At 34.1% G+C, this 11,336-nt stretch overlaps 1 long non-coding RNA gene across 1 annotated transcript; it reads right to left on the reverse strand.

Moving 5' to 3' along the window:
- Nucleotides 1-6,955: 6,955 nt before the first annotated feature.
- LOC149554836 (uncharacterized) lies at nucleotides 6,956-10,935 on the reverse strand. The gene is made up of 4 exons (XR_016365246.1): nucleotides 10,799-10,935; nucleotides 9,212-9,294; nucleotides 8,556-8,884; nucleotides 6,956-8,414 (listed from the first exon to the last, which is right to left on the reverse strand). It is a non-coding gene; the product is annotated as an uncharacterized LOC149554836 (long non-coding RNA).
- Nucleotides 10,936-11,336: the final 401 nt, after the last annotated feature.

Consider the following 11,336-nt stretch of genomic DNA (forward strand, 5'->3'; position numbering starts at 1 on the left):
TGATTATTTGCTCTACATACTCCTACCCTATCAAATCTCTTCTCATGACGAATTTAGAGTCAAAAGATATTGACTATCAAAGTTACCCTTTCATAATTGCTTGCAAGAAAACATGTTAGAAAATAATAAATTGCATTCAGATTTGGCTTTGAAAACTGGGCAAATTGACACTTGGGAGAACAAAAATTGGGGCGTTGGTTCACTGTCACGAGAAGAGTATAAATTTGTGATTTGGGCTCATGACGAATAATATGATAGAAATGATAAGTGGTCAAAATAGGCTACTCAAAATTTGCAGACTAGAAACATTAACAAAAAATATTTTTTGCAAATGGAATGGACTTGGGAAAGTGTGTAGATGGATTCATCAAGACTTGCAAATTGGCACACTTGAAGTATTTTTAGAGTACAACACAGTGGTACAATCCATTCAATCTCACCTATCACAGATTTTAAGTTATGACATCACAAACAAGGGTACCAACAAATCTACACCTTTTGACAACACTAAATAGTTACAAGTTGCACTTGGAATTGCGTTCAAAAACTAATCAAACAGATTCATCATAAGCTCAAAATCGAAACATAGTAAGTCTCTGACCTCCAAAATGCAACACAAAAATAATTCTAGCATTTTGGTCAACTGGATCAAAATTATAACATGTCAAACATGGTTTCTTAGAATTCAGAATTAATTGCATCAACATGACAACATTAAATGACCAACTTTGAGGGATTCAAAACCTAGTCAAATAGATTCAAAATGACTCGAAATATGAAACATAGACTCTCTGGTATGGACACTAAACACTCACAAAGTGGTGAGTCATGAAACATTTTTGGGTGCGAGATATTCAATGACAAACACGGCCTCCTGTTGTTTGACACGAGCAAAAATGCAGATTTGACAAATGCTCAAAATAGGACTTTATGAAATGACTTGGAATGGAAATTTAACTTCATGGAACACATAGACACATTGAATGAAAGGTGTTGAAAACATTAAACACCTCTTAGGCCTCAAATGGACAATCAGTACATATGCATTTAAAAGCGTTTATAGGGCTTAATTTTCTCAATGGTACTCAAAATCGAGGCTTCGATTTTGAGTCCTAATAGTAACCAAATTGGTTTGAAGACAATGAAACATCCTAACCCTTACAAGGCCACTTGGGTAAGTAAGGTGCAGCTTGAAAAGGTTAGTTAAAGAGTTCTTGTGGATTTATCAACTGGTCCATACCAAGATCAAGTCATGTGATATCCTACCAATGACATGTTTTCGATACCTTGACAACATTCAAGAAGGACCTTACATGGTGGATACAAAAATAGATATAAGGCACAATAAGATGGAAATAGATTTGAACTGAAACCACTTCCTAGTAACAATGGGAAAGATGGTATTGTAATCTATTTTGGGGAAAAGATGGCCAAGATGTTATGGCAGAGTAGCATGAATGACAGTCTTAAAGGGGTAGGAGTTGAGGACTTGCAGTATATATGGGTAGGCAACATCAAATTCCATATTAGGAAGAAAATTAATCTAAAATAGGGCAAGAAGTTGTAGTAGGGACAAAATGAGGTGAAGAAAGATGTCAAAAGGATGAAGAGCAACACCATGACAAAATGTCCAAAAAGATGACATACATTTTTTTCTTTTTGACTTTTTGGTGACTATAGGTATAAAGGATGTTGGAGTACAAGGGGTCCAAACCCTATGGGAGGTTTCATTGCACTAGGAGCAAACCATTGAACTATTCAGACAATAGCTCTTTCATCCTTGGGGAGTATGATGCACAGGCACCCAAACAACCATAAAGACCTTGGAGCAATTGTAAAAGCAAAGGAGGTACTTGGAAAACACAAGAATCAATTATGATCTATTAAAGCCAATAATTGATCTTGGTTGTAATGAACACAATGTATTGTCAAAATGTCCAAATGGTCCTATAAGGACCATGGAACCTAAAAGTAATAATAGACAATTTACCATGATGTGGGAAGGGTCATATATCCTCAAATATGTAAAAAGGGATTATTTAGAGTCAAATTTCATAGATTCTAAAATTGGAAAATATTTAGAAGTTAAAATAAGAAAGATAGTAAATTTGAATTCTAAACCAATGGTTAGGTGGCACTTTGGGTGGGAAATTGGTTTTAGGCCTAATAAGTAAAGTCAATATATTTGTCTTAGTAGATGAGCATTTGGGACTTTAACAATTGATGGTTTGGATTGATTTGATTGTGCTAAGACCTCAAGAACCCTTAGAGATCATAAGTGGAAGGATATACCAAGTTTGGGCTATTTGGATCCATTGAATGTATTGAGGAAGGCATTAGGAATAGGATTTATTTGGTGCAATTCTCTAAGTTTGATAGCAAAAACTTTGAAACTACTATGCCACACTTTCCTCTACATCACTTAGGGTCTTGTTTGATGGAGTTATCATTGTCTTTGATTTGGATTGTTCCATTTATCCCTCTTCTCACTTTGGTACTATTCTAGAAAAAAATTGTGTTTATGTCCCCTTCAGCCAAGCATATCTCTTTTGATTTTTGCCTCCAATATACTTCTTCTTTCACTAACAAGTCTTCATGTCTTTGTCTTAGGAGATTCTCTTTAGAGTAAATTTCAAAGTCCATTCCTTCCTTCATTGTCTTTTCCTCTAATTTTGCTAAGCCATTTTCAATCTCTTCTTTTTCTTCACAGATGTTTTTTGAAATTTACTCTGTTGCATTCCAAAAGTTTTTGTTTAATGTGATAGTATAGTTTAGAACCCTCCTTCCACCATCCCTCTAGAAGGGATATAATGTCCTTGTCTAAGAACCACATTTTCTCTGCTTTATATAGACAACTAACCTATTTGGATTCTTCAGTGATTTCCAATTTGATTGGAAGATGATTTGACCTACTCAAATTTAAGATAGATGCTTTTAATTTATAGTAAACAAGGTTATGTCTCCTTTGAACAATAATCTATCTAATTGTTCAGCTATGAAAGACAACCCTTCCCTCTTATTGTTCCAAGTGTAGATACCATTCTGAAATTGTATATCCATAATGTTCTTGGCATGTACCTAGTGTCTAAAGCATAAACAAAATAAGAAATAAAATTTGAAAAAAGACATACTATTGATTAAGCATAAACATTTTTTTTTTCAAAATATGGCTTAAAATATATATATAAATTATTTATATACTTTATGAGCACAATGAAAATTTTAAGTTTATATAATTTTATTTAAAAAGCTTATTGTATTGATGATTTATTTGAAAATTCAATAAATTTGTGTCATTTAAAAGAAATAAATGAATAAAATATTTAAGAATGAAATTTAGAAATAAGTTTTAACTCAAAGTTTTTCAAATGAGTGCAAATGAAATAAATAGAGGAAGATTTACTTAATTTCATCAAATATTTCATTCTAAAATAGTCTTTAATAATATATTCTAATTTTAAAATTTACATAATTTTGTTTTAAAAGACTTTTTATTGTAATGAAGATTTATTTGAAAATCCAACAAATTCATGTCATTTAAAATAAATAAATGAATAAAATATTTTGAGAATCAAATTTAGAAATTACTTTTAATTCAAAGATTTTCAAACAATTGCAAATGGAACATATACAAGAAGTACTTAATTTCATTAAATATTTCACTCTAAAATAATCTTTAACAATGCATTTTAATTTTAATAACATTCTTAAATTAGAAGTGTTTTTTTTTTTTTTTTTATAAATATTATTGAAAAGTGTGATTTGTCAAAAAGTGTGCCTCCAAGTGAACTAATCTTTGTTTGCAACTTGTGAATATCGATGTGGGGAGAGTTATGAGCAGTAGATCCTGCCATGCAAAGCAACAAGTTAACATAATGGGAAGGTGGATGCCTCCCCCCTTAGGGGTTTTAAAAATTAAGACCGATGGCTCTTCTCAGGGCAATCCTGGTTATGCCGATATTGGTAGGATAGGGAGAGATGAGAATGAACATGTTATTTTCTTATTTTCCATGAATACTCATAAATTTGAAGGTGTTAGTAAGCAATTAGCCTCAGTGGTCAAACAAATCCAAATACTTTAGTTTTGTGAAGTTTTGGAGCTTTTCTCTTTTTGTCATATTCTAGAGAGTGGAATGGAATTGTTAATTGCGTAGTGAAGTGGGCATTTGAAAAAGTTGGAGATTAGGATATCAAACGGAGGGATGTCCTCCCTCCTGATTATATTATAGTTTTAGAAAACCTCTTGCTTACAAATAGAAATATGTAATTGTTGGCTTTGCCTTGATTTGAATAAATTTTTACCCCTTTTTCAAATATTGAAAGTAAATATACATAAAAATATCATTTGCATAAGGAGGCCATTATTTTCCATTATTTTAATGAGTATGTACCTATATTTTTTAACACAAGAATATTAGTACTCAAATGTAAGTTTATCAAATCATGTTAGACTTTTTAAAACATTACTTCACTCTATTATTGTTTAAAATTATTACTTTAATTCCTAAAAATTAATTATGTAATACATTCATTCTATTACATTATTTAAATATCAAAAAAATAAAATCAAACATATGATATAATTGAATATTTATATCTTCAACTCTTTCAATTTTAAACATTTTGTAGATAATGTCTTCATATAAACTCAACTTTATTCGTTAAAAAGAGAAGAAGAAAATAGAGTAAAGTTCAAGGATAATGCAAATAAAAAAAAGGCACATGGAAGGAGAAAAGGAGGGTGGGAAGTTGCAAAAAAAAGAGTAGAGGGGGGACAAGGAGGAGGAGGAGAAGGGGGAACAAGGAAAATGAAAAGGGGGAGAGGAAAAGGAAAGGAAGAAGAAGAAGAAAGTGAATAAAGGGAAAGAGGGAGTAGTAAGGAGGAGAAAGAGAAGAAGAAGATGAAAGAAGGGAAAGGAGGAGGAGGAAAAGTAGGGGAGGAAGAAAGAGAAGAAAAATGAAGTAGAAGGAAGATGAGCAATAAGAGAATAACATCAAGGAGGACAAAGAGAAAGAAAAAGAGGAGGAGAATATATTAAGTTGTTCCCCTTTGTCTTCTAGAGTATATCTTACTATCAACGTAACTATCGCAGTTGTTTAAAGTGCAAGTGCTAGTTTTTACTTTTTGAACTTCTCATTTTGGAAATAACATAAACTGAAAAAATTAATAGACTTTAAGTCTACAATCTATGTGGCAGGTTGCTCCTGTGACGACATCAAAAGACTCACATGCTTTTGTGACAACACTCCATATTTTCCTGCAACTAATATCGAAATTGTGAAGAAATGATACATGCATTTTTGAAACAACTTGGAATCACATTGGAATCAACATGTCGATGTTGGATACATTACTATTTAACCAAAGAAAATTTAAAATGTTTCAAGCCCAAATGAAACTAACTCTGTACGATTTCACTTGGATTCCACGCTATACTCAATTTTGGGACATACATTACCCTGTAAATAGGGTGATATAGCAATTTTGAGTTTTACAATAAAATAAATCAGATATTAGTATGAAACAAGAGAAAGATAACAGTTATAAATAAAAAGGACAAAAGATGAAATGTAACTTACAAAAAAGATGTCTAAAAAGAGGAAAAAAAAGTCATAATGATCGGATAAGGAATAAGGGAGTTGGTCAATTTGTCTATAGAGAGAGTCTATCCATGCGATTGTAACCTATAATGCTTCATAGAAATAACAGAAGTGATTATTAAGTTCTATTGTGGATAAAAATCAATGAGCGTTGGGTCTGTATTGCATCGTGTGTGATTTCCTTCAAGTGATTGTTGCTTGAGATGATGGGGTGCACATTCCTGTAATAGAATTAATCTTGATTGTCATTTTTTGTTATTAAGCCTCCAAGTTCAAGTGCCATCAGGCTGGTTAAATAATATATGATTTGTATTTTGAAATGTCTTTAAACATTATTTTTTGTTGATATATCCATGATCACACCATGACATCTTTTCAAAGATGTTTCCAAAAACCAGATGTGACTACTAAAGATGATTTTTCCTAGTCGTAATTCATATCATTATATATGTCCACTCTCTATTCAAAAGGTATAATGTTAAAAAAATAAAAAACTATAAAATATATGCACGATTATAGAAAACAATTTCTATTTTGTTTCTTCAGTGCAACCTCATTTTCCATTACATCGTCATTTCCATTATGTTTAATGATTCTCATTTCTGGTAGCATGGCAACAATGTGATGGAGGAGCATCTGGAAGCCAATATTCTTGGATTAGTCAGACTAAAGATTTTGCTTACTTTGATAATGGTATTAGGCAACATAATCTTGAAGAAGCAAAAGGGTGTAGGTCCAGCAAACAGTGGTGCAGAGTTCAAACTGAATTTCTACAGCTGATTTGGCTTTTTCTTTGGTGGGTTCAAGAGCACATGATTGTATTCAGATTTTTTTTATAAGAGTCTCTATATTGCTTATTTCCATGAGTAACAGAACTAGTTCCTTTCTTAATAATGGTTTATTAAGAATATTGTTAGTGTTTGAGGAAATAATGTTTATTACTCAGATTTTTCCTACAGTAGTTTAAAAATTAGATATTCTTGGATTGCAAAGAGCAGCAGAATAACCAGTTAGGCTACCTGTCATTTTGCATGTTTAATAACTTAAGTTCAGTTTTGGTGTAGAAAAGCTAGTAGACTGAATGTAACTCTGCAATACTCTGATGTAATAAGTTGTCAGTTGCTAAACACAAAAAAGAATATCTAGTATGTTGGAACTGTATTTAACCGATCCTTTATATTTACCCGTCTATGTATCAACTTCTCAATAAACACTAAATGGGACATAATCAGGCTTTAAAAAAATGCAAAACGAATCTCTATTTATTGTATCACAAGAAAATTGTCTACGGTGGAAATGCACACAATATAGGTGATCAAACCATATAGAAAGGTCTCGAATTGGCAAAATCCCATAAGAAACAATTTGGAAACCCTGAACATTAAGTAATTGATGATTATACAAGTTCATCAGGAGAAAAACTAATGGCTAGATAATGATATCAGACACCAATTAACAGGCAGCAAATATCATCCTAAAAAGAAGCTTCCATACTGACCTGCCAATGCCCACTGTCACAGCCCTTTAACATGTTCCCTTCTCTGCTCAGGATTAAAAAGTTCTGTTAAAGAAACACCTTACCAGGTTTTTTGGAAGATGAACTAGCAGCGGATGGGATATCCATTATAGTTTCCTGTTTAACCAGAACAGCTTCTTGCTTACCTTGCACAAGGAAATTAAGAAGAAAGGACTGCAGGTTCTTCCTTAAGCAGTTGCCCTTGCATATGCCCATGCTCAGCATGTGGATTCTGAAAAATATCATTCTTGAATTCCCTAGACATTTTGCTAGATCCTTTTTGTGTGCTCGCAGCCTGATCTATTTTCACAAGTACTGATTCTACTTTGGATGACTTCAATACATGAGATTGCATCATGTCCACTTGGCTCAAAATCTTGAGTTTGCATTTGGGATGATTTGTTAAGGTAGTAGTAGTTGTTGTTGTTGACTTTGCTTTAGTTAAATTGATTGACTCTTCGGCAAGAAAGATGATGGATTCTGTTGGCATTGCTGTAGTGCTGGCAATATTTATTGCTGTGAAGGCGATCCAGGATCAAGTATCATCCTGGATGATTGAAACCCTAACAATTTTCCATTCAAGCTAGATGCTACTGGAAGTGCATTGGATGATACAGATTCATATAAGTTTTCTGAACCTACAAGATCAGCTGCATTAATTGCATTACTAGGAGAGCAAGGTTCAAAATTTCTTCTTTTACTTTGATGTTCTTCTTCCTGTGTTGAGTCATGAATAGAAACTACAAAACTTGTGGCAAAAAAAAATTTAGTTCCAAATGTACTGTTAAAATTTGACAATTGCCCTGTTTGTGGACCCATTCGCCATTATATTAGAAAACAACGTGTGGATGGCCATGTTCAATCATCAAATCTTGAAGCAATAAATTGCGTGAATGTTGTGCCAAAATCTTCAAATTCCTGTGTTTGTGGACTTGTTCGCCTTTATTTTATGCCTACGCTCAATCATCAAATCTTGGAGCAATAGATTGTGTGAATGTTGTGCCAAAATCTTCAAAATTTAACAGTATACTTGGAACTAAAATAAATTTGCCAGCAAGGTCTATACATGACTCAACATGGGAAGAACAGCCTCCAAGTAAAAGCAAAAAGTCTGAAATTTCCTTTCCAAGTAATGCAATGAATGCAGCTGATCTCGAGGTTTTGGAAACTTATATGGATCTGTATCGTCCAATGTACTTACAGTGTGCAAGTCAATATAAGTTTCTAGAACGTGCAATATCAGCTGCATTCGCATAACAAACACCAAATGATGGAACCACTGGATTGGTCATTTCAACTGCAAAGCCAATGTTCAGAATGAATTAAAACCAAGTAAAATCAAAATGTTCAAGAGAATTATATATGATCCGCAAAAACATGCAAAAAATTTCAATTACCAAAAGCATTTAAAATGAAAAGAAAGCAATTTAGAACTTACACTGCAAAAGACCTTGGTGATGCTGCTGAGTGGTATTCTGGTCTGAAGAAGCACGCAGTTGCACATTACCATATTTTCTGCCACATGTATCCTGTAATTCATGCTTTCATTCACTAAACCATAGGAAGAATTTTCCTACTGCATGTTATTGCCACCCATTTGACCACTCATATTATGGTAGATGTGCCCACTTGCACCCACAGTAAGTTGCTGGAGTAGTTCTTATGTAGTTAAATCTTGAATAACCCATTCCACCAGAGGGAGCATTTCCTAACCTCAAGGTTGGAATCATCTGGTTCCTGAAACCTATTGTAGGCATTGTTGGTTTTCTGCACCCGTAGATATAATACTGACATTAAAACATGTCGCCTAGGGGTCCTGGGACTGATGAGTAATTGTCTCCAGAATTAGCAAAAACATTCATTTTATTGAAATCAGCACCAGGTGCTATAAATGAGTTAAATGGACATGATCGAACCCACTACCAGTGGGTAATATACATCACATTCCAGAAGGATTGGAAATCAAAGATTTTGAGCTAGGAAATATCCTCACTGGAAGTTGTCTTCACTGAATATCCAAAACCAATATTTGACATTCCTAAAGTTGGAATCGTTGTTCCCAAAGTTCCATTGGAAGAAACAGAATGGACATACCTTTGGTTACAATTGCCGTGTTGTGAACACTTGGCAAAAGCCTGCTATCGTGTTTCCAAAGGTCTAATGTCCGTGTAGTCTCCCTGAGAAAGGAAAATAGAACACATAAAAAATTAAGTACAAATATAAGTGGACCTCGTAGTAGGTCATACTTGCTTTTATATAAAGACATTATTACATGATATTGCAGATTATAATTTATGCTCTGATCTAGAAACTGTGGTACTGGAAAGATTGCAAACAAATTCTTCTGTGATTTAAAAACTACTCATGTTTCATTTCTGCAGGGGCAATCCCCTTTTGTGGGAGTCCCTGGAAGAGAAGCCCACCACTGGAAGTCGGATCAAGACTCGAACCTGTGCCATGCTTGGTAAATCCCATAGGCAAAAACTGCTAATGTTTCATTAAGCTGGATAATATGCAAGACTGACTAATGAATTCCATTGAACTAAGGTCATATTTCCATTATGCAGACTCCTAGTCGCCTTGTGCCGGCCATGGGAAAACCTCGAATTAGAAGTTGAACTTATAGCAATGCATGGAAGTTGGGGGAACTAACACCAGCCCTGAGTACTGTCATGGGGCGCTTGTTCGAAGAAACCAAGGGTAAACATAATATGAATCAAGGCATACCCTAGTGTGCCCTATTACTGGAGCAATTGACAAGCTCACAACTGACGAGCTGCATTTCAAACCTGCCTCTGGAAGATATTTTTACTATCCAACTTCAATGGCTCCTAATATTTGTTCCCCACTCACGCTTGATTGGTAATTGTTTATCGGGCTTGCATGGTTTTGAAGTTTCCATATGATTTTCATGTAAAATACTTCTGCATGTTAAGATTATTGCCCTTTTATGGTTTGCATCGTACAGGGCTGACATGCTTTGGAAGCATGAGAATTTATTTTCTGCAAATGTAACCACCCTACCACAAGCCATTTTGAGCCCATAAATTACTTTCTTGTAATAATTGTTTTAAGCAATGGACTCATCTGCACTTCCAACACATGGCATGGACACTTTCCAAGGTTTAACCCTACGGCAGGGTAGTCTTGGATAATCCGTTGCACAGAATTTTTGTCATCCCCAAATGTTGTCATGTTAAGATCTTTTACAGGGATTCTTTTAACCAGAGCCTCCATCATGGGGGATTCTACTAAATAATTGCATGCCAAGACCCTAGATTCAAAGACTAAGGAATAGATTATTTTCTAGTCCATCGGAAAAAAATTCTGCTTTGTGAGAGCTCAGGGGAGGGGATGATCCCCTTGTACATGGACGTATACATTTCATTTTGCCTGATGGTTTCTTAAAGATTTTGAATTTTCTTATCATGCTCGCAATTTCTAAGAATGGTGATACATTTAATCCTAAAGATGAGGGCCCAAGTGGCTACCAAAAAGGATAAGCCAGCTGATCTAGACCACTCAAATTGATAATTTGGTTCTTCCCTGAACGAATGAATGAGAGATGGGTTTTCTTATGCATAAACAGTCATGTTATGTAGAACTATATCGTAACATTGAACTGAAATTTTGATCAACAATTATGCAATAATTATCTACATAGGTTTATCTTTGAAGTACCTTCCTCCAAACGGCTTGCAAAATTATAGAGTTTGTTTCTCCAAACCAGGGGAGTTTCCACGCCATTTCAGAAGTTCAAATCTGAAACAAACAAAAACACCATTAATGTATTCTAGATGGCAATATATATTTTGAGTAGCAGTCGAAAGAAGCAATTTATTCATGAGATTTGCACATCGGTACAGTTTTAAAACTGAAAAAATCTGTTTATTTGCCGTAACGAAAAGCAACATCAATGGAGTAAGTGGAAATTAAATTAAATTGTTGTTTTAATTTTAAACTAGCATAGCACGATTTTGTATGTTTACTCATTATACCTTTAAACTGCTTAGACTCTGAGTTTTATCGAGAAGATCACAAATTAAAATAATAATAAGTGTATGCGTGAATATGCGGCCTCCGCTAACACGCACACTTCAACACGGTCTTTGTATGCGGATTCATCCTGGAATGAACATTGGATTGTTCATCCGAAATTTGCCCTGCAAAGCGACCTGTTGTCTTCTATCTAAAGGGAATTGCTTGTCAGATACCCTTA

This window comes from Cupressus sempervirens, chromosome 5 (assembly GCF_028749045.1).
Source record: "Cupressus sempervirens isolate cs-2001-9-10 chromosome 5, ASM2874904v1, whole genome shotgun sequence".
NCBI lineage: Eukaryota > Viridiplantae > Streptophyta > Pinopsida > Cupressales > Cupressaceae > Cupressus > Cupressus sempervirens.